The sequence below is a fragment of the Pipistrellus hanaki genome, assembly GCF_964339955.1.
Source record: "Pipistrellus hanaki genome assembly, chromosome: 6".
NCBI classification, from domain to species: Eukaryota; Metazoa; Chordata; class Mammalia; order Chiroptera; family Vespertilionidae; genus Pipistrellus; species Pipistrellus hanaki.
Genome location: NC_140508.1, coordinates 84,601,498 through 84,624,778, shown reverse-complemented (window position 1 = coordinate 84,624,778; position 23,281 = coordinate 84,601,498). Strand labels below are relative to the sequence as shown.

General features: G+C 43.1%; 1 protein-coding gene and 1 pseudogene across 19 annotated transcripts in view; both read left to right on the top strand.

Annotated features, from left to right (window-relative positions):
* Positions 1 to 23,281, top strand: part of PTPRT (protein tyrosine phosphatase receptor type T) — an 856,519-nt gene that overhangs the window by 40,999 nt on the left and 792,239 nt on the right. The window lies entirely within an intron of this gene.
* LOC311625124 (HAUS augmin-like complex subunit 2) lies at positions 20,117 to 20,812 on the top strand (annotated as a pseudogene). The gene has a single exon. The product of its transcript is annotated as an HAUS augmin-like complex subunit 2 (transcript).

Sequence of the window (23,281 nt, the reverse complement as noted above, 5' to 3'; positions counted from 1 at the left end):
TCATAGAAGCGAGGTGCAGTCTTTCGTCAGTGGCATGGTGGAAGCAGCAACAGTAGCAGCAGTCATCGTGGTTGGATCTTAAGGCTCCATATAGCAGGCACCGTACCTGGCACATCCACGCAGCTCTCCAGCCCCTCATGTGGAATCTGGCACATGGTACGTCCTCAGTGAAGATCACTGCATGGATATTTGTGGCCTGAATGCTTATTATTTAATGTAGCGGTATCTGCTATGTGGTTGATATCCAATAACTCACAGCTACTGCTCTTGCTACTTACCTGCAAATATAAAAAGTGGTTGTGATGGAAGGTTTATTTCTTTTATAGAGAGCAAGTTGCATGATTCCTTCAGGCCGTTAGTGGAGCAACATGAATTTTCATGTCTTTCTTTGTGTAGGGCTATTTTCCTAGCAAGAACTCGCCCCGGGACCTAATTTCCTTTCGGTAGAGATAAGGGCCAGGACCTGGCCATTACCACAAAGGGCGCAGAGAACACACAGTTCTGCCGTCTTCAGAATTTTACATTTCGACTGGGTGCAGCCCTGTGCCCCGTGGCCACACTTGTTCTGTTTACCTTGAATGCCAGCTTCTGGCCTTGGCCTTTCTCTGAGCCCTCTGCTCACACAATTTGTGTTTGAGTAACCAAGTCCTTTTAGAACGTTGGGCTTGGCTCACGGTTTCAGGGTTTTCTCTGTGCAACACCGGGCACTTCAGGTGCCTGGGGCACAGGCACAACACGGTTTCGCTTGAATCCTCCCAGCAGTTCTTCTTCGTAGTGCTTCTGCCATCCCTGCTGGCCACGGAGGGGAGAGAGGTACATGGAGTGGAAGTAAGTTGCTTCGGGAGCTGAGGTGAAGCTGGAGCTTTCTGTAACCATGTCAGGTGCTCTTTCCTCTGTGCCATGGTCGCCTTGAGGAAAGCCCTTCAGACCTGTAGGCTGACTTGTAGGATGAGTTGGAGTGGTTCTATGAATACTCAGGTGTTGGCATTGGAGGTCTCTTCAGTAGTTGCGTCATGTAGATTTCTGTTTTCAGACACTCTTGTAGGAGTAAAGCCAGGGTTTAAAAGCAACTCCGCATTGCAAAGCCTTATACAGTACTTTTTCGGCTTGACGAGTTTATAAAAGTTGATGTGGCCAATTGTAAAAAACGGCCATATGTTCTCCCCCTTACTGGCCTTGATGCCCTTGAAGGGGTGCGGTCTGTTTCTTCACCCTTTGTGTCTGATCACGTGACTTACCTCAGCCAGTGGGACTGTAGTGAATGTGACAAAGGCAGAGGGTTGAAAAGTGCTTGTGTACTCCCCTGGGTTCCTGGGATCCCTGCTGCTGCCTCCCTCTGTGCAGGAGCTTCTGCTGGCCTGCTGGCTCAGAGCCCCTCCTCAGTGGATAACCGGCCTCCCCTAGGAGCACGGTCCCCAAACCGAGCAGCTGCTGATCACAGCTGCGCCATTGAGTCTAGCCTCCATCAGCAGAACTGCCCAGCTGTGCCCAGATCAACTCACTCACCTGTGGAATCATGAGGCAAATAAATGATTTTTTTTTTTTTTTTTTTAGCCATTAAGTTTTGGGGATAGTTTCCTCACAGGAAAAGCTAATAACTGAGTTGAATTAAATGGCCAGTGGATTTTTTTTATTCGCCAAAGGATTTAAGAAAAAAGTACACAAATGGATTTGTTATAAGATTCATTAAAAGGTAACTCTCCATCGGGGCCTGTGAAGTACCATTCAGCTCATCGGTCTGGCATTTGCACTAGAACGTTCCGGGACACATGCGGCTCATGTGTGTGGATTTCCAAGTTTGAAGAGTACCCTTGGCCTGAGTGTGAGTCCAAATACATGGCCTCACCAGACACCAGGATTAGTCCTGCCTGAGAATTCATGATCCAAGAAGGAGGAAATTTAGCCAGAGATGTTATCCGAGCACAGCGCTGGCAGCTGGGAGTAATTGACTGAAAACTATAAACTGCTCGGACTCGGCATGGTAAAAGATAATTTCACACCCGGTGTCCCTGTAAGGGTATTAAGCCTCAAAAAAGTAAACTGGATTAAGAAGGCCTAGTGAATATGAAATGTTGAATGGGAGCATTAATAACCAAAAGTGTGATGAAATTGAGGAACAACACTCAGAATAAAGCAGATGAAGTGAACTGGGATGAGTTTCAATTTAGCTCTGATATTCTACAACCAGAAGATCTCAGGGAATGTATGGATTAGGATATCTATTGCAGTGTTTCTCATACATAGTGTAAATGTCCATACTACTGTTAAAGGGAAAGAGTGAGATTTCTAAGCATTAATTTGGAACATTATCCAAGATTTGCTGATTGAATAAAGCAAGGTATAGAACATTGTTTAGTGGCTTATCAGTTTTGTAACAAAAGGATACTCATAATACATACACACAACATATATATATACACATAGACTAATATGCATCTTTTACTGCCAAAGGAAATACAAGAGTGCTAATAATCAATGCCTAAAGGGAGCAGGGCCTTCATCCTGGGAAATAGTCAAGGAAGGGAGCTTACCTCCCCCTCTGGTTTGGTTCTAGGGCTCCCCCAGGGACCCTCCTGTTGCCGTGTGGGAATGGAGTGGGCTGCCCCTGGGGGGACGAGTTCTTTGAAGCAGGCAGTGTCCATGCGAGACGACAGTGCCCAGCGGGACCTCTCTGAGGAACCTCACCTTCTGGGGTTCTCCGTGCCTGGGGTTCTCATCCAGGGGAGACCAGGTGCACCCAGGAGCCTCCTGCTTGGGGGCGGTCCCTTGGCTCTTGGCCTTGCCCGTGTTTTGGGGTCCAGGGGCTCTCTCTTTATGGCAGCCTGAGCTTAATATTCCAGAGCTATGTTATGGAGGCCATTGTACACTTGAAACCCAGTGTGTGCACGCGTGTGTGTGCGTGTGCGTGCGCGTGCGTGTGTGTTTGAGGGAACAGTGTTGGAGGAAACAGCCACAGGTGCCTGACAGTGGGTGAAGCTGCATTTCTGTGAAGTCTACCGAGATGCCACGGAGAGCAGGGGAGAGCGAGGGGGTCCTCCATTCCTCTTAGAATCTGCTTGCCTTTGAGGAGCCTAGCAAGATGCTCAGGGGGCCTTCCATGGGGTGCCTGCTCAGCCTTTGCCTCCTCCTTCCGCTCTTTTGGACCTTCTAGTAGGAGTCAGCCAACTAGCGAGACAAGAAATATTCTGGGCTTATAGCTCATGCAGGCTCTGTCACAACTAGTCAACTCTGCTGTTGTCACCAAAACTAGTTACAGACAATATGAAAATAATTGGGCATGGCTGTGTTTCAATAAAACTTTATTTACAAAAACAGGCAGAAGGCCAGATTTAGCCCATGGGGGTCAGTTTGCTGATCCATGCTCTGGGGAACGGAAACTGGGCTCTTGGGGTCCGGAGACCTCAGTCCCAGTCCTTGCATTGTCCCTCACTCACATGACACCCTGACATGCTGCTTCAACCTACCGGGCCTCAGTGTCCTCTCTTCCTCAGGGAGAGGTTGGACTAGATCTCTAACGAGCGGCTACAGAGGGTTTGGGGGTGACATTCTGGGGACCCTGAGTGGATCTTGGCAGAAGGCCAGAAGACGGGCCTGAAAGAGGATTGTTATCTGAGCGTTGGCCTTGGTTCCAGAATGTGATGTCAATTCTCACCGCCAAACACTGGAGTGACTTGAGCAGAAAATGACTGGGAGGAGCAGGGGAATCCGCTGTGGGCTGCTGAGGACCTGGGGGAGGCCGTGGGGACATGTCTTCAAATAAACTTAGGAGCCTTTGTGGGCGGAATGAAAAAAGCCTACAGCTAGAGGGAATTCAGAAGCAGCTACAGATGCAGACGTTCCCCGAGCTGCCTCATGAATTTTAACTCTGGAAACTAATTAATTAACTAGTTTTATTAAGAAGACAATGAGATTGAGCACAGATTGGTGGAGGCACAAAGAATAAATGGAAAGTATCACCAGGGGCAAGGTATGGAGGTGTGCAGAGTGGTGTGTGTGTGTGTGTGTGTGTGTGTGTGTGTGTGTGTCTGTGCTTGTGCCTGTGTGTGTATGTATAGTATAGTACCCAGTTGGTATATGTTAACATTTTCATTAACCCACCTGAAGTGGGGGTGGGCAGCACATGAATGGAATCAGACTGCTGAGAATTCAGGACGTGTGGGAGCCCCAGGAATAGCGGATGTTTCCGAAGAGGGCCCGAAATGGGGAAAAGAAAGGGAAACACGATTGAGTCACTTTTCAGCTGTAAGCAGCTACGATGCATCAAGCCCTCTTTTGGGCCCTGGGGACACAGTATGGTAGATGGCAAAAGCCTTGTCTTCGTGATCTCCACCTTACAGGGGAGGGAATGACCACGGAGGTGGAGATGATCTAATAGCGGATCACGGGAAGGTTGAAGACAGACAGGGAACTGGAATGTAGGCCAAGCTACCGCAGGAGGAACCATCACATTGCGAACTCTGCTCACTGCTAATTACTTGTGCCAAAGTCAGGCTGAGCCACTCAGGTGAGCCAAAGCCGTAGGTGATTAAATAGCAAATAATTTATATTTGGCGTTGAAGAGCCGAAGAGCAAAACCCCTGACCCCAGAATCTTTGGGGCGTGAGTAGAGCTGAATAGTGGAGTTTTCCACTTGGATTTAAGCACCACCAAGATTATTTTAAAAACGTTAGTTTAAATATTTGCCTGGCAAGGAAAATACCAGTCTCTGTTTAGAGAGGAGTCTTTTTGAAACTTATTCCCTGTGATTCTGCCTTCTGACATGGGAAATCAAATGGACTTTAGGTGACTAAGAGGAGTATCAATAAACACAACATATATATCTATGAACTTGCTTTAGCTATGAGGTAGGTATCTTTGCCCCTCTATCAAAAGCTCCATCATTTTTAGACTTTTTGAGATTTTGTATTCATTTTGAATAGTCTTTTTGTTTCTTTTCTTGTCCATATGGTGTCTTTCTAAAGCAATCTCTTTCTTCTTTATTTGCTTTTCTTTTATTTGTTTACATTGAGTAGTATGTATATGTTCATGTGGAAAACTACTGAAGGGAGAAGAGAATTGTTATCCAGAGACCATTGATGTGAATATTTGGACTCCCATCCTCCTTGAGCTTTTCTGTCTCTCTCTTATATCTCACGGAAGTTCCAGTATACATAGTACCTGGCGATCTGTTCCTTCCCCCCACCTCATGTATCAGAAACGTGTTTCTGCAGTATTTCTTTATGTGTGTGCATGCGTTTTTGCAAAAATGTTTCACTGGAAGTGCTGAAACGTATATTAAAGCACAGGGACTAGACTGCTACCACCAGGCACTCACTTTCCTGCTCCCACAGGTGTCCTGCTTTGCCAATCTAGTAACTCCACCTCTCACCCACACCCCACCGTTTTTTTCTGGGACCATTTTAAAACAAAACCTCAGCCATCTCACCCTTGCAAATCCTTCAGAAGATGGAGCTAACACAGTGGTCCTCTACTAGGAGTCATTTGCCCTCCAGGGGACATGCCAATGTCTGAGATAGTTTTGGATTTCACAGCCAGGGCTGGTGTGGTTGCTACCGGCATCTTGCAGAGAGATGCTGCTATATCTCCTGTAGTGCACAGGATAGCCCCCCAAACCAAGAATTACATGGCCCAGAAGAGCAACAGTGCCAAGACTAAGAAACCCTGGTCTAACAGATTTGGGCTTAAAAAGTATATGCATAATTCTATCACCCCATTCAATAACACTGATGACAATTTTCCAATACCACTAACGTCTCTTTCTTTAACTTCTCACTTGAAAAAATAGGTAGCTAGTTGGAATCAGGACTTTTAAATTCCTTTGGTATTGACAGTTGCCATTTCCCTCTCCTTCGTGGCATTTATTTGTTGAAGGCTCCGGGTCTTTTTTTCCTGTAGATTTGCCCATACTCTGGATTTGGCTGACTGCACGTTTATGGTGTTCTGGATCCTGTTCCTCCATGGCCCCATTTCCTATCAACTGAACTTAAGATTGGTCAGCGAGTTTAGGTGTTGTCAATCTAGTTTAGTCATAAACTTCCCGGTCAACCTTTTGTCTAACACATTGATTTTCTTTTTCTTAAATTTTATTTTATTATTTATTTAATCATTTATTTTTAGATTTTTAAATTTATTTTTAAGTGTTTTCCCTTTTGATTGTATTTGTTGGGTGATACTGTTTAACAAAATTATCTACAGCACATCATCTGTACACTGTACACTGTATTGTGTGTTCACCACCTCAAGTCACGTTTCCGCCCATCACCATTTATCCTTCCATGCCCTCCTCTACCTCCCTTTACCGCCCCTAACCCCCGACATCAGCATACTGTTGTATGCATCCATGAGTTTTGTTCTCTTTTTTCTCCCGTTTTCCCTCAATCCTCCCCCACCCCCATTACCCAACCCTGACAGCTGTCAGCTTGCTCTCTATGAGTCTGTCTCTATTTTGCTTGTTAGTTCATTTTGTTCATTAGATTCCACATATAATACCTTTTCCAAAGTGTGGTCCCACAATGAGCAGCATCAACACCATCCAGGAACTTGTGAGAAATGCTAATTCTGTGTCCTACCCGACATGGACTGCACCAGAAACTTGAGGGGGAGACCCAGCGATTTGTTTCTCTAAGTTCTCCAGCCGTATTTGAGTTCTCCAGAGGATTGAAACAGATACATATATTTGTGTCCACATATCTATGTGTCTGTCTATCTATCTATCTATCTATCTATCTGTCTAGATATGGACAGATCGGCTTAAGATAAGGAATTGATTTACGAGATTAGGGAGGCTGACAAATTCTAATCTGCCAAGTAGGTTGGCGGGCCTGAAACCCGGTGAGAGCTGTTGCCACAATCCTAGTCTAAGAGCTGATGTGGCAGATGAAGCCAGAAAACATGCTATAGAAACAGAAAGAGCAGACAATACAGAACTCATCTTGCTTGGGCGGGAGGTCAGCCTTTTGCTCAATGCAGGCTCTCAACTGATTGGATTAGGCCCACCCACATTCTGGAGGCAATCTGCTATACTCATCTACTGATTTATGTTAGCCATCTCCAAAAATTCCCTCACTGAAACACCCAGAATGACGTTTGATCAAATATTTGAGCACCCTGTGGCCAGTCAAAACTGATGCATAAAATTAACCATCCCACCAAGTGATTCTGACGCATGCTACAGTTTGAGAACCACGGCTGGAGTGGCTTTAACAGCCATTGACGGGCATTTTCTAGATCAGTGTTTTTCAACCTTTTTTGGGCAAAGGCACACTTGTTTCATGAAAAAAATCACGAGGCACACCACCATTAGAAAATGTTAAAAAATTTAACTCTGTGCCTATATTGACTATATATAAAGTAATTCTCTTGAATAGGAATCAAATAAACACAAAGAAAGTATTTTATAATTACTTTATTATGAAATATTAAGTAAACAAAATAGTGAAAAATTATAAAATTCTTGTCTTGTCTGCACCTACGGCACACCAGGCAACATCTCGCGGCACACTAGTGTGCCACGGAACAGCGGTTGAAAAACGCTGTTCTAGATCACCTCTTTCATTAGGTATTGCAAAATGGTGAATTTCCAATTCTTTTGTTCCTGTTGCATTTATTAACTATAACTTTTGTATGAAGAATTCTTCCTCATTAAGTCTTTGCTTACCCTGAAATATGATCTTTATGGGAAAGTCAGGATAAATGTTTGATTTATTTTCTTTATTATTATTATTTTTTTACTGAGGCATAACTTATATCTGATAACATGCACAAATCTTAAACTGTGCAGCTCAATGGATTTTATATATGTACACACACATATAGCCATCATCCAGGCTAAGAAATAGGACATTCCCAGGCCCCTTTGCCCCCTTTCCAGTCAAGGTCCCTTCTCCAGAGCAAACAGTTGTATTTAAGCTGTATTTATGCCATTTCTCTCAGCACAGTTGTTTTATGTAATCAAAATAGTCATTTGTTTGTTTTTCACAGCTTTTGTACTTGCTTTCATGTTATGAACTGTATTTTCCAACCCAGGACAATAAAATATCTCTCCCTCCATATATATAATATATGTATTTGTTCTTGCTGTTGTTGTTAATCCTTACCCAAGGATATTTTCTCATTGATTTTTAGAGAAAGTGGAAGGAAAAGGGAGAGACACAGAGAAAGAAACATTGATGTGAGAGATACTTTGATTGGTTGCCTCCTGCACATGCCCCAACCAGGGCTGGAGATGGAGCCTACAACCGAAGTATATCCCCCAGTCGGGAATCAAACCCGGGATCCTTTGGTCCAGAGACCGATGCTCTATCCTGAGCTAAACTGACCAGAGCTAATGTATATATCTTGATCTAAGTTTTTTAAATGACTAGCTAGTTGTCCTAACACCATTTGTTGAATCCTCCCTATCCCCGACTGATTTTAAATGTCTTTTTTAAATCTTATAGTAAATTTCCATGTACACTTGCATCTATGTCTGGATGTTCTGTTGCATTTCTATTGTCTGTTCTGTACGAAAGCATTATAATATGTTTTACCATCTGGCAGATCGAGTCACCCCAAATCCTTGAAGTAATTACATTTTTTGAATTTTTCCCCCTGACTATTCTTGCTGAGTTCATTCTTCCAGATGGATTTTGGAAACATGTTGTCAAGGTTCATGAATTGTGAGTTTTGATTGGAATTACCTCTACAATTGAGAATTACAACGTGTCTGGGAACAACATAGTGGATTCGGTAGTTCCTTTTTGACCTCTAATATAATTCTCTAGGGTTTTGTAATGTTTTTGTAAAATGCATTCCTAAATATTGATATTGTTTATTTGTATTCTTTGGAGAATATCGTTTTTCATTTAAAAAATATAGTAATTCTTGGTATAAGAAGATATTGATTATTTAAAATGTTTAAAAATTTAGTTCCCTTACCGATATCTCTTACTTTTTTCTATTCATTTTTCAATGGATTCTTTTGGATTTCCCAAGTATACAATCAGCTATAAATAAAGATGATTTTGTTGTCTCTTTTCCAATAGATTCTACTTTTTGCATTGAATAACACTTATAACACTTACAGCACCATGTTAAGTAACAATGGTGATAATGGGCCTCTTTGCTTTTTTTCTTTCTCGAATGGGAACACTTAGGGGTTTATTCTGAAGTACTTTGCTGAATGTTTTGTGGGGTGGTGGTGATGTGTGAATTTTTTTATTGAGTTAATAAGCAAGAATTCTATTTTAATTTATCAAGGTTCTTTTATTTTTCATTAGCTCAGGCATAAGTGAGGAATTTGATTAAATGTTTCTTGGCGTCTACTGAGTTAAAATATATGCTTTTAAATATATTAACATGGTGATTATTTTTAATAGGCTCTGTTCTGGGGATGAGCTCTATTAGGACATGATGTGTTATTTTTAAAACTGCTTTTCTGGTTTCTATTTGCTAAGTGCTTAATTAGGATTTTTGTTTATGTTCATTAGATTGATTTCAAGTCCTTTTTTTCCTGGTCTTTGCCAAAATCTGTTATTGGTATTATGCTAGCTTTAACAAATACAAGCTTGACTAAATAAATCATTTCTGAATCCATCTAGGCCTAAATGTTTCTTTGAGGGCTAATTCTTTGACAAAGACAGGGGATCTTTTTATTTTAAATAGGAATTGAATCATTTTTAAAGAAAATTTATATGTGGTGAAGGGAGATGGTTTTATTTCTTGTCAACTTAGTTTTAAAAATTATTATAGGAACAATGCATAATCATTACAGAACAATGTGAAAGTTCCAGAAAGTGAAAGGAATATAAAAGCCATTTTACTGACATCTACAACTTATTGGTGAAAAGCAGGGCTGGCTGGGAACAAGCATGTGGCAATGGAAGTGGGGATAGAGGTGTTATTGCCAATTTTGGCATAGATAAGGTAAAAAGCACGATGAATAGATTTCTGAAATTTTCTTCTGGATCCTAAGGTAGATTGTTTTCAGAGGTGTGTGCCTCCAAAGTCTCTTGATGCTGTTTGCTGTTCTTGTTTTGCAGTATGTGAAAGTTAAGTTCTGTTTTTTCCCCCCCGTTCTCTTTACTCTCCCATGAGCAGGATGCGATCTGTTCAGAAGCCATGTTTGTTGAGAAGCAGGAAGGAGCAACTGCATTATTCATGTGTGGCAGCTGAGCATTCTCTTCCGTCTCATGGCTGTTGGATAGGTCCATGGGTTTGGCTTTAAAAAATTCCTTTGCATTGGTATCAGGCTTAAAAATTTCCTGCTCCTATGTGACATTCTTTAATCCAGGGTGGGGGTAGGGGAGAAGACAATATATTCCAGTGTTTTCCACTTTCCTCCAATATCTGTCTAGTTTTCTGGCATTCACACTCTGGATAAATGAGATAAAACCCTTGGCAACCTGTAAACCCATGTGGCTCAGTTTCCGAGATTATAGAGATCATTAAAAGGACATTTAATTATTTGCTCATATCTATTAAAGGCTATTTACTAATGAGAACTCAAATCCATATTTCCCAACTTTCTCTTCTCCTGCCCTTGTCCCACTTGTAAAGTCTTTGTAACACAGATCAGCTTCGTTTTTTGGCCTGAATTCTTTCCTTTTGTCTCCCGCCTCTCTATTTCTATCTCTTGTTCTGTGTTCTCTTGATCCTGTATCACACAATCTCTAAAAAAAGAACTCTTTGGGGTGGGGAAGGGGAAGTGGAAGTAGAGGAGAAGCTAAGCAGCTAAAGGCGGCTCTCTGTTGGTAAGGAGAAGGGGGGAAGTTGGCAAAGAATCCACCCCTATTTCCCATTAGAGGAGAAAGATTATGGATTCAGAAGGGGCACATGGGGCATGGCTCAGTTGTGCAACTTAGAAAAAAATGCAGGCCCTTGTGGCCAAGTACATGGAGGGTGGGGGGCTGTAGACATTTTGCTCCTTTGTAGGGAGCACCATGAAGAACTACAGTGGAGCTTATAGCTTTGAAGGGCTGATGGTCAGAAAACAGGACTATATACACACAAAAACCTATAGTACTATGTGTATCCTATATAATAAAGAGGTAATATGCAAATTGACCATTACTCCAACACACAAGATGGTCGCTCCCATGTGGACACAAGATGGCTGCCACAAAATGGCCAGCAGGGGAAGGCAGTTGTGGGTGACCAGGCCAGCAGGGGAAGAAAGTTGGGAGGGATCAGGCCTGCAAGGGAGGGCAGTTGGGGGCGACCAGGCTTGCAGGGGAGGGAAGTTAGGGGTGACCAGGCCTGCAGGGGAGGGCAGTGGGGGCAATCGGGCCAGCAGGGGAGCAGTTAGGTGTTGGTTAGGCTGGCAGGGGAATGGTTAGGGGGTGATCAGGCTAGCATGCAGAAGAGGTTAGGGGCAATCAGGCAGTTGGGAGCCAGCAGCCCTGGATTGGTAGAGGGATGTCTGACTGCCCATTTGGGAGTTGGATATCCCTCGAGGGGTCCCAGATTGGAGAGGGTGTAGTCTGGGCTGAGGGCCACTCCCCCTCCCATGCACGAATTTTGTGCACTGGGCCTCTAGTGTATATATAAACATACATATTTATATATAGCTACACTTTTAAAATATGTACTTAAAGTTGTGATGAAGGGGAGTTTATCCTCATATATTATGACATGCATAGTTTAAGAATGCACTGAGTTCCTGTCCTAGGCTTACAGCCTGGAGTTGTGGGGTAAAGATACAGACCACCTTCTAATTTTGAAACTCTTAGCCCAGCCAGGTCTGAATTGCAGACAGAGTGGGTGTATGGATGGTAGACTACAATCTGATTTTTGTTTTTCCTTCAAGAAAGCTGGAGGCTAGTGGAGCCAAAGGCTTGACACTCCTGTGGTCTCTCAGGGGCAGTGGAGCCTGGTGAGTCTTACACCCCTTTGCCAGCTCCTTGCTGTTAGTCTCCTCTTTCTGCTGGACCCTTCTCCTTAGGTGCCATATTCAGTGCAGATGATGTTCTGCCTCCTGACCTTTCCACTTGACTATTTTGGGGTCCAGTAGTGTTCGTGCTGGGACAGGCTAGAAAGAATGGGTTGATGACCATAAGATTGTCAACTTCCTGGTTTGTTATAGGAGCTTGAGGCTTTAAAAACTCTGCCTGTTGTCATCTGAAATAGGGTAGATAAAGCCATGGTCCTATTAATACAAGACTGAATGCAGATCAGTCAACAGTTGGTCATTTCTCCCTCTTCCCTTATTGAAGTTCTCTGACCCCTTTTTAATCTCTTTGTCCTTCTTCATGGCTGCCATGAAAGTGACCAATTGCATACATCTTTGTTGATCCAATGGAAGGCCTCAGGCTCTCTTCATCTGCCTCTGCTCTGATGACTGGATACAGACTTGCTCTGGTTTTCATCATTTGTAAAGGAGGCATTTTATCCTCTTCATCCATCTAGCTAACATTGCCTTCCCAGGCTCAGTGCTTAGAGAAACAGTGTTTATGCCAACCACTACTGCGGAAAGAGTGCAGCCCTTCCTCAGCTCATAGTGTTCCATGGCAGTTGTCAGCACGGAAGATCTAACAACATCTTGAAATATTCAGATTTGCACCCGTGGGAAGAAAGTTGGGAAAATCAATCAATCAGAGTGAGATTCATCAAAGCCAAGCGAGAGGTGGAGGTTAACCCGAGTCTGGCATATACAGAGCCCACTCTCCTGTCATCAGGAACAGAGCAGGGTCCCAGGCCCTTCAGGCTCAGACACTGTACCCACCCATAGGGACCTTCTCTTTGGAATGCCAAGCTGGAGGACATGACCATGGCACTCCCACCTTGGATGTTTTAACCCAGGGGTGAGGAATGCCTGGCCTGTGGGCTGTATCAGGCCCCTAGAAGCCACTTGGCCTGGCCTTGCCAAGGCATTAGGGGTGAGTTAATTAATAAATGTTGACCAAATTTTGCAAGCTAATTTTTAAGTTGATAATTTTGTATGGCCCTCAAATGATGTTATGAAGTGGCCCTTGGCAGAAAAAAGGTTCCCCCTCCTGCTTTAACCTCTTTCTGGACCTACATTGGCCACGTAACACTAAGGGAGCACCTTGTGTAATGGCCTGGGCTTGCTTCTGCATCAGCCCTACTGGGCGATGCTTGTGGCTGCAGTCACGTGGCTATGGGCTGGCCAAGGGGCCACCTAGGAATGACGTGCCCTCCAGGCTTTTATTTATTTATTTTTTTTTTCTGGCTTTTACGAATGCCAGGAGGTGCATTAGGGTGTAGATGGGTCCTGGCTGTGTTTTGTGATTATCCTTTCTTTTGTGTGACTGCAATTTTTTTCACACCAAGCTTTAAGGAGGAATCCCAAGGAGAGAAATAGCTCACAACTGTAAGTACTGCTGGCCCACCAACCTTTCACCCTTGCCCTATTTCATTCATTTCCTGTAGCAGTGAGGAGAAGGAATGAAAATCATCACATGAGGTCTGTTTCTTGTTCGTGCAGAATCTGGGGCAGATGCTGCTGGTTGGGTGGCCCTCAGGTTAGCCCTCGAGCCCTTCCTCTCAGTGATTCAGTGATGACTGGGCCCCAGCTCAGAAGCTGCACTCCGTGGAGTTTTTTTTTTGTTTTTTTTTTGACTGATACGCAATCACTTCCACTTATTTCTGAACATAATATACTTCTTAGATCCATGGATGACATGTCATAACCATGTTTAAATATTCATAGAATATTTTATTTTTGTAAAGATAGGCTCTAAAAATTATAAAGCCAGATAGATTAATAATAACCACTTACCAAAATTAGATTAAAAAGGTCACAAAGAAAGGTACCTAGAATACCACCAAGCATCCTAACATTTACATGCATAGGCGTTGCCTGTGATTTTAGCAAAGAGAAACAATCCACATTTTATTCTTTCACTACTGACATGATTTAACTTCGGTACATTTCTCCTACTATAACAAGTTCTAGTTTTCTTAAGTACTCCCCCCCCCCGACTTTCCTGAAATAAAATACCATTTTTCTAACCTTCAAATTAAAATGTTATCCTCATAAATATATGTACCAGGTTGGTGTATTTACATACTGTACATGCTTTCCATTTTCAGACCGAGCAAAGACATGCAATGGCATTATTAAAGCAAAAGACAACCCAACCTAATATCAAGAGAAAGTGTGACCTTCCATTCAGTGTTTGGTACAGAAAACATTGATTTGGACATATCTGTTTTCTAAAGCCTCACCTGAGGGTGTGTGTGTGTTTTTATTTGTATTTTTTAAAGGAGAGAGAGAGAGAGAGAGAGAGAGACAGAGAGAGACAGAGAGAGACAGAGACACACGTCAGCTGTCTCCCATACGTGCCCTGACTAGGGATAGAACCTACAACCTATGTATGTGGACCTGACCAACAGAGTCACAGGGCCAGAGCTCATTTTTTTAAAAATTGAATTTATTGGAGTGACATTGATTTGCAAAACCATACAGGTTCCAAGTGTACAACTCAATAAAACATCATTTGGATGTGTGGTAACCTGGCAATCCATTGATTGCCAGGGTTGATTCGGCTAATCTGACTTGCAGGTGGGTGTCCCCCTCCTCCCTCAGTGATCCACGTGGGTCCCTCCCAAAGCTGGGTGCTAGATTGAAGAGTATGACTTCCTCCCAGGGTAAAGGAGTAGCTGTGTTCTCCTGCTAGAGTCTCCAAGCAAGATCTCAATAAAACACCCACTGTGGTCCAAGAACATTCAAATAACAAACCCAAAAGAAGCATATGTCAAACAGTATAGCCAGTGAGCCCAGTCTTGCCTATGATCTCGCTGACATAAAAGCGCATCCACAACTCGATGGCCACCAAACCTTTCAACAGAGCTTCCTCAGCTGTGAGCTGTTTGAAGCGACCAGTTTGAGCATTCTGACTATTTTTTTTTTTTCCCATGAGCTCTGAATAGCTGCAGGGTTCTTAGCAGGGGAACAGATCAACCTTGGCATAGTGCCTAACATGGCCAAGCCAGGCTTCGTGTAAGTCACAGCAGTGTGTTTTCACTGCCTGGACCTTCTCCTCGAGGTCACAGACAAATTGGGCCATGGCTCTAGGACAGAAAGCCTGTGGCCTCAAATAGCCAGTTGAATGTCCCTCCCCGTCTTCCGTAAGGATCCACCAAAGGGGGTCGGTGGATGTTTATTTACCACTAGTAAGCACCATGGATGTGCATAGTGTTCCTACTTCTCCAGTTGCTGCTGTTACTATTACAAGATGCTTGCCTCCTACTGAGAGTGGGGAATTGGGGATGGAAATCGAGGGATTGGTGTCATTCTCAGAACAAAAGTTTACTGTTTAAATAACATGGTGATTCTAAAATCCGAGCTCTGACTTTTGTAACATCTTTCCATATGGTAGGGATGCACTGGCATTCCTATTGAAAAGGGATGGCCTCTGAAGATGAGAGCATTCAGGTGAAATCTTCTTTCTGGTGTGAACTCTTCCATGGGAGATTGTATAGAGCAGTGGTCTGCAAACTTTTATCTATAATTCATATATATATATATTACATATATACTAATGAGTCAACAGAGCCCAATATCAACAGCACAACGATTGAAATTTCTTTTGAGAGCCAAAATTTTTAAACATAATCTTCTTCTAATGCCACTTCTTCAAAATAGACTTGCCCAGGCCGTGGTATTTTGTGGAAGAGCCACATTCAAAGGACCAAAGAGCCGCATGTGGCTCGCGAACTGGTTTGTCGACCATGGGTATAGAGCAATACAGGGATGATGGTGTGAGGCATGACTGTATCAGTGGGCAGGCCTGTTTTATATAAAATAAAATACTCTTTTCCTCCTATTTTCCCAGATTCTACCAAATCACCAGCTACTTTCTTTTCATCTTCAAGGAACACATAAGTACTGTCTAAGTACACAGTTTTCAGTTGTTTAAATCCATTTTGACAAACCTTCTCCCAAATGCCCTTCATTTTAAAAATCAATTACCTTATCCAGCATGCCTCCCTAATCTATTTCATTAAGTTACCATATTTCTATGGCTTTCCTTTCTGCAACATAATTTGCTCTTAATAATTAATATAAAAGAATTCAAAATGCAATCACTGAGCTCAGTTAAAAGCTCTCTAATCAATTACCAGGAGCTGTGGGTTTGTGACAGACTCTCCAAGGCCCCGCATCCCTTAACCAAGCTCAGGCCCAATAGAAGCACATATAATGCATTCTCCAATAGTTGGCCAGTCCTATGAAGACAAAGAATGGGTTTCAAATGAACAGTGATGAACACAATTGCTTTAAGGTTATTTCAGAGTGAAAATGATGCCAACAGTTATCACCAGAAATTAAGAGGTGCATATGGGCCTAACCAATGGACACAGACAACAGGGAGGTGAGGGCATGAATTGGGGGGATGGGGAGGTGATGAGGGAATAAGTACACATATGTAACATCTTAATCAATAAAGAAATTTAAAAAATTAAGAATAAATAAAAGGGAAATTTTGCTCAAGTGCAGAGGTAAGCATGGTGGATAGCTACACAGTACTGATAGTCCATTCTAGTGACAGAGCATTCTTTAATCTTGGCCTGATTTTCTGAGTTAGAGCGTCTGTTACATGCATAGTGGAAGGGGAAACATATTCATAAGAATTTCTGTGCTGTAGTCAGGGATAAATGAGGTCAGAGTAGCAGGAGTAAGTTTGGCCATTCGGTCCACCCATTCAGTGTGGGAGGTAGAGAGGGCAGAATTTGGCATCAAGTAGAGCTGAATTAAAATCCCAAATCTAAGTTAGTTCTGATTTTGAGCAAGTTACCTCCCTTCTTTGAACCTTTATCTATAATTCACACACACACACACACACACATATATATATATATATAACACATATATACATATATATTACATATATTACATATAATTGCATACATATATATTACATGTATATGTAATACTTGTAAGTTTGTTTCTCTTCATAGCATGTATGACCTAATACTCTGCATTAGCTCATGAATTTCAAATCTTTATTTTTAAAAGTTGATAGATGTTGAGCCCAGTTTGGCTGTTTATTGTTCATTGCACCTTATTCTCATCCGCAGGAGGGCAGGTATCTTTGTTCTTACACTGATGCAGCATGGTGCCTGGCACGTAGTAGGCACTTGATAACTATCTGTTGGGTAGGTGAATGCATGAGTGATTACCTCTGTTACCCACACACTGTTGGCATTTCTTTGAGTTGGTCTGTGAAGTTTTCCTTCCAGGTGATTTATCTTCTCAATGATGTTTTGTGTGAGTGCTCATTAAGTCTAGTCTCGGCACAGCCTGACTGATGAGTGCACTGAGGTCCAAATGCATGGCTGGGGGAAGCTAGCCTGGGATTAATCCCTGGCCTCGGTTACTCCTCCGGAGAGCCAAAGCCAGGATAGAGATGCTGCCAGATTGTTGGGTGTGCAGAATCTAATTTATAGTTGTCCAGGGTCTCCTGAGGAGAAGGTGCATTTATATCATTATTAAACAGTAATTGATTACAAAGCCCGGTTGTGAAATTTACAATTATTGAATTACTCTGTGCTAGCTCATAAATTTCATTGGTTAATAAAATTATATAGGTGTCAGGTGTACAATTCTATAACACATCATCTGTATGCTGTATTGTGTGTTCACCACCCCATGTCAAGTCTCCTTCCATCACCATTTATTCCCTTTTACCCTGGTAATCACCATGCTGTTTGTTGTCTGTGTCTATGAGTTTCTTTTCTTTCTTTCTTTCTTTTCTTTTCTTTTCTTTTTTTTTTTGCTTAAAATCTTCATCTTTTTCACCCAGGCCCCTCTACCCCTGCTCCCCTCGGACAACTGTCAGTCTCTTCTTTGTATCTATGAGTCTGTGTTTATTTTGTTTGTTAGTTTATTTTGTTCATTAGATTCCACATATAAGTGAAATCATGTGGTACTTGTCTTTCTCTGACTGGCTTACTTCACTTAGCATATTATCCTCCAGGTCCATCCATGCTCTTGCAAAAAGTAAGAGTTCCTTCTTTTTATGACCCAGTAGTCTGTTGTGTAGATGTATCACAGTTTTTTGTTTTGTTTTTTAAATCCACTTATCTACTGATGGGCTGCTTCCAAAAATTGACTATTGTAAATAATAATGCTGCAATGCACATAGGGGTGCATACACTCTTTTTAATTAGTGTTTCTAATTCCTTTGGATATATTCTCAGAAGTGAAATCACTGGGTCATAAGGCAGTTCCACCTTTAATTTTTTTTTAGATAACTCTACACTGATTTCCACAGTGGCTGCACTAGTCCGCATTCTCACCAACAGTGTACGAGGGTTCCCATTTCTCCACAACTTTGCCAACACTTGTTGTTTGTGGACTTATTGATGGTAGCCATTCTGGCAGGTGATAGTCAATGGACGTATGGAAAGATGCTCAGCATCACTAATCATCAGAGAAATGCAAATTAAAACCAGGAATGGGGGGTGGGTGGAACTGCAGGGAGCCCCGAGAGTGGGCTTGCAAATCTTCTGTGAGGCGTAGGTGCCAGTCTGGCTCATGAAAGGTGAGGGGAGTGGCCCACTCCAAGTCACACCACTCAGTGACACCCCCCTGAGTCTGCCCAGACCTCTGCACCCAGCCCAGGCAGCTGACTCTCCATCAGGGTATGAGATCCACAGGGTGGGGCGACAGGGAGCCAAGGCTGGGGGGTGGGCTGTTGCATTCCCCCAGGCTCATACTGTGTGGAGGGGTGCTCCACCCAAGAAAGATGGTGTCTGCAATATGGGAGCATGGCCAGCACAGGGGTCCTGGCACTGCACCTTCAATCTCTCCCCAGAGCCACACACCCCAGTGTCTCCTCACATGGCTAGTTCACTTTGTGCTCCCTCCCTCCCCAGCGGCCCAGGGTGAGTGGCTGTGAAGGAGATTTTGTGTTGGTCCTTTAAGAGGGCACTTGTGTCTCTAGCACACTCTTGTCTCTGCCTGGCAGACAGAATCCCCACAGATTTTCACAGCCAGATGTTATGGGGGTGCCTCTTCCGGCTCTGGTGCTCTGGGCTGAGGAGCCTGTCTTGGGGTTGAAACCCCAGGCTTCTAGGGGACCCCCTGCAGCTGAGATATCCCTCCCGAGTCTCAGCCACCACCCGTGGGAGCAGGGCCAGCCCTTTTTACCACCCTTCTTGCCAGTCTCGATGTGGAATCTTCTGTAAACGTTTGGTTGTAAGATTCTCTTCAGCTGGTCTTCAGTTGGTTATTTAGGCTCTTGTTCTATATTTCAGTTGTAATTCTGGTTTGATCCTGGAAGGAGGAGAGTGTAGCTTCCACCTAATCCGCCACCATCATGGACCTCCAGCTCATGGAGTTCAAATCTTTATTTCTAAAAGACAATTGACATTCAGCCCTATAAATATTTAATGTAGATGTAATGGTGTGGGAGCAAAATTAAATTCTCATTTGGAAAATAAAGAATGGCCTGGGTGGGATTGGGAGGGGCGACTTGGCAGAGATGAGCAGAGAAACTGTCGGTCTGATTGAGTTACCTAATTAGAAGAGACTTTCATACCTGGCTTTCTTCTAGGCATTTCCTCCTTAAAAATTCTCATTCTCTAATTTGTAGGAAATAAAAGTCCTTTATATGTGGTAGGGCTTTATATGTCACACGGCATCTTTGGACTAGGTAATATTTGTGCCTCACAAAAGTCTTTTGAAGCAATCACAATGCACATTCCCCCCCCCCCCCCCCCTATTTTACAGATTGCAAAACTGAGGTACAGAGAACTAAAGTGACTTGCTTGGGATATACTATGAGAGAGGGAGGCCAAACCGGGTCAGGTGGTCTTCCAGCTGGCTCATACAGTGCTATTTACATCTGTGTATTAGTTAGGACTAAGTTCAGCTGCATAACAAAGAGGCCTCCAAATAACTGTGGCATCAACAACATGAAAATTAATTTCTACCTTTTGTAAAACTGTCCCAGGGGAGGCAATCCAGCTAATCTAGTGGTACTGAAAAGCTGTGAAAGGCTCCGAGGCTCTTCCAGTTTACTTCTTCATCCTTCACATGATTTGTGGCCCCCAACCTCATGGCCCAAGGTGCCTGCTTAAGTTCCAGCCATTGCATGCGGAGTAGCCAGATGGAGATAGAGAAGAGTGTATTTCTTCCCGTTTAGGACTCTCTGGGAGGTGGGTTTCAGCCATGGCCATGGCAAACCCTTGGGACCTGGCTTCTGGGCCAAACGCTGCTGGGTATTGCTGGGACATTTTTGTACCTTTGGGGATGGTCACTCAGGAGATGTTAAATGGACCTGAGAAATCAGCTCATTGTTTTGTGAACCTCTTCAGGCCACAGCAGATCACAAATATTCAAGCTGACATCAATCAGAAAAACCTGGAAATTGAACTTCTAAGACTAGAAAAAGATACAGCAGATATTGCTCATCCTTCATTTTTGGCTCAGAGGTGTCATACTCTGCGAAGCATGAATGATCGTTTGGAAGCAGTGCTGAGTGAGAAGAGGTCCCCCAGGCAAAGGCTGCTGAAACCCCCGAGCCAGGAAAACCTGCCTGCTGAGGCTGTTTATCACAGATACCCGGAACATTTGCCGGACTTGGCAGTGGCTTTCGTTGAGAGATTAGAAACCCATCTTGAAGCAATTTGAAATATTCCTCATTTAGATGCAAATCTAAAAAAAATGAGCAAGGCTTTGGCCGAGATGGGCATTTTGGTGACAGAGACAGAAGAACTGGCAGAGAATATATTCAAGTGGTGAGAGCAACAAAAGGAAGTTTGCAAAATATTACCTGAAGAAAATTATCTTCCTAAACACGATGTTTTAATGCCTCCTTTAACTGTTACTTCTAAAACCCATGTCCACACTGTTCATGCCAAATGACTCAATTGATCCAATTAAGCAAAAATAAATCATTTTGCTCAATTGCGTGTAGTCATGTGAAGCCCATTTCTAGTCAGTGATAACGTGGGCATTTATAGGCTTGGCTGCTAGCAATTCTGAAAAAGCCCTCTCTGTATTGAACTACTAAGATCCCAAGTCCATTAAGACCAAACTAAACTTTCCTTTGCTTTTCATATATTTTCATCCCACTTTTCAATAAAACTTACGAAGATTTAAAAAAAAAAAGAAAAAAAAAAAAAAAAGAGAGAGACTCGGTGGGTGGAAGGTCTACCTCTGCTTGTATCTTATCGCTCAGAACTTCTTCATGTGAGTATGCCACAATGCAAGGGAGGCTGAAAAACAGTCTTTTATCTGGGAAACATAGTGCTTGGCACAAACTGGGGTGCTGTTACTCTGCGAGGAAGGGGAGACTAGTTTGAGGGGATGACTGACAGTGTGTGCTCCAGCCAGCATCCTGAAAGACCTCCTGTGGTGCCCGCACTCAGCAGGGCATGGGCATGTTGGCCCGAATTCCGTCCATCAGGACTGTGTCCCATTACCAGCAGCATCCCGGGGGCTGGGGGTGCTGACACAGAAGGGCTTCGTTGCCTGGGAGCAGCATGTAACCCAGGCAGCTTGCCTCTTCCCCGGTGTTCACGTACACGGATTAAAAGAAGACTGGGAATCTGTGGAGGCACTTGCTTCCTTCACGTTAGTTGGACAGCATTTCCGAACAGAGCACTGTCTCACTCTTCTCTAGGCCCTCATCACCCTTCTCTAGGCCCTCATCAAGTCTGGAGGGGCACGCTTTCCCTCGTGTTGGCCCGCAGCAGCCTGAGAGGGCCAGGCGGGAATTGGAATCATTCAATAAGCACATACAGGCACTGGCTTGGGGCCTTTGGATACTGAGGAATGAAAGATATGACTGCCATCTTGTAGAGTAGTGGTTCTCAAAGTGTGACATCATTGGCATTATCTGAGGACTCTGAGAGAGGGACTCAGCAGTCTGTTTTAATAAGCCCTCCAGGGGATTCTGAGACATGCCGAAGTTCGACACCCACTGGACTCTGATAATGCTGAGAAATAGCGTGGTGATCAAGAGCATAGGTTTGAGAGCCTCTGGACTAGGTTTGAATTATGGTCCGGTCACTTAGTAGCTGTGTAGTGTTGGGCAAGTTACTCAACCTCTCTGAGTCTCAGTTTCCTCATCTGTAAAAGAGAGTCGTAGCACTGTCCTGAGAATACATGAGTTATGTGAGATGACAAAATGCTTGGCACGTGACAGCTCTCGTTATTTTCTAGCTTCTCTATGGGTGGCATTGTTATTGTGAATTCAGAAAGTTCAAGGAAATGCATATTTATCAGAATTAAAAACTGAAATTTATAGATAAATTTAAGTGATTTTTTTCTAAATGGCTACCATTTTTTATTTTTCCTGCTACTCCTTCCTGCTCAGCATAGGTAAATCATGAGTTGCTTCTAAAAAATAAAGCAACGGGGTTAAGAAACGCGAGGAGGCTTTTTGCCAGAGAGGATATGGACACTAAGCATATGCGAAGGTGCCGAATCTCATTAGTTATCCAGAAATGCAAATAAGACTGCGAGGAAGTTTCACTGCACATGCGCCAGATTCATTAAATGATAGACATGCCACCCAATGTTGGTGACGATGTCAAGCAACTGGAACTCTCATACCGTGCTCCTGGGAGTATAAGATTGGCAGGTCCAGTAAAGATAAATATATGCATAACTTGTGAGGTACCATTTCATTGTTAGATGTATACCTGACTGAAATGGATAAATATACTTACTCATGAACATGTATATGAATGTTCTCAACATCATTATTCATGAGAACTAAGGGACACTAGAAAGCCCTAATGCCCATAGTAGGATGGATAAATCATGCTATGTTTAGGCAAAGGAATAGTGTCCAGTGAAGATAATGAATTACCACCTGCAGCAAAGTGAGAAAATCTCAGTTAACTTTGAGCAGGAGAAGCCAGACACAGATGATAAAGTAGTGTATGATCCCATTAATAAGTATTTCCAAAAACTGGCAGAAACTTACCTATGGTGCCAGAAGTCAAGGGGTTAGGTACTGTGAGTGGGTGAGGGGATGCTGACTGGGAAGAGCCACGAAGGGTGCTTCTGGGAGGTTGGTAGTATTAATATTTTATTTCTTGATCTGGACGGCAATTACCTAAGTGTTTGTGAAAATTTATTAAGCAGTCTACCCATGTTTTGTACACTTTTCTGGATGTGTGCTTATATCAGTACATTTACTTACAATATCTATGCAGAATGTTTATAGTAAAACAAAAAGCTCTGTAGAGTTTTATTAACCATTGTCACCCCCACAAATCCAATTAAAAAAAGAAAAAGAAAGTTGAAAATCCATTCTACGAAAAAACTCTAAAATCTAAAACAACAATAACAAACAAACTCCAAAAAGCAGGATTAAGGGAA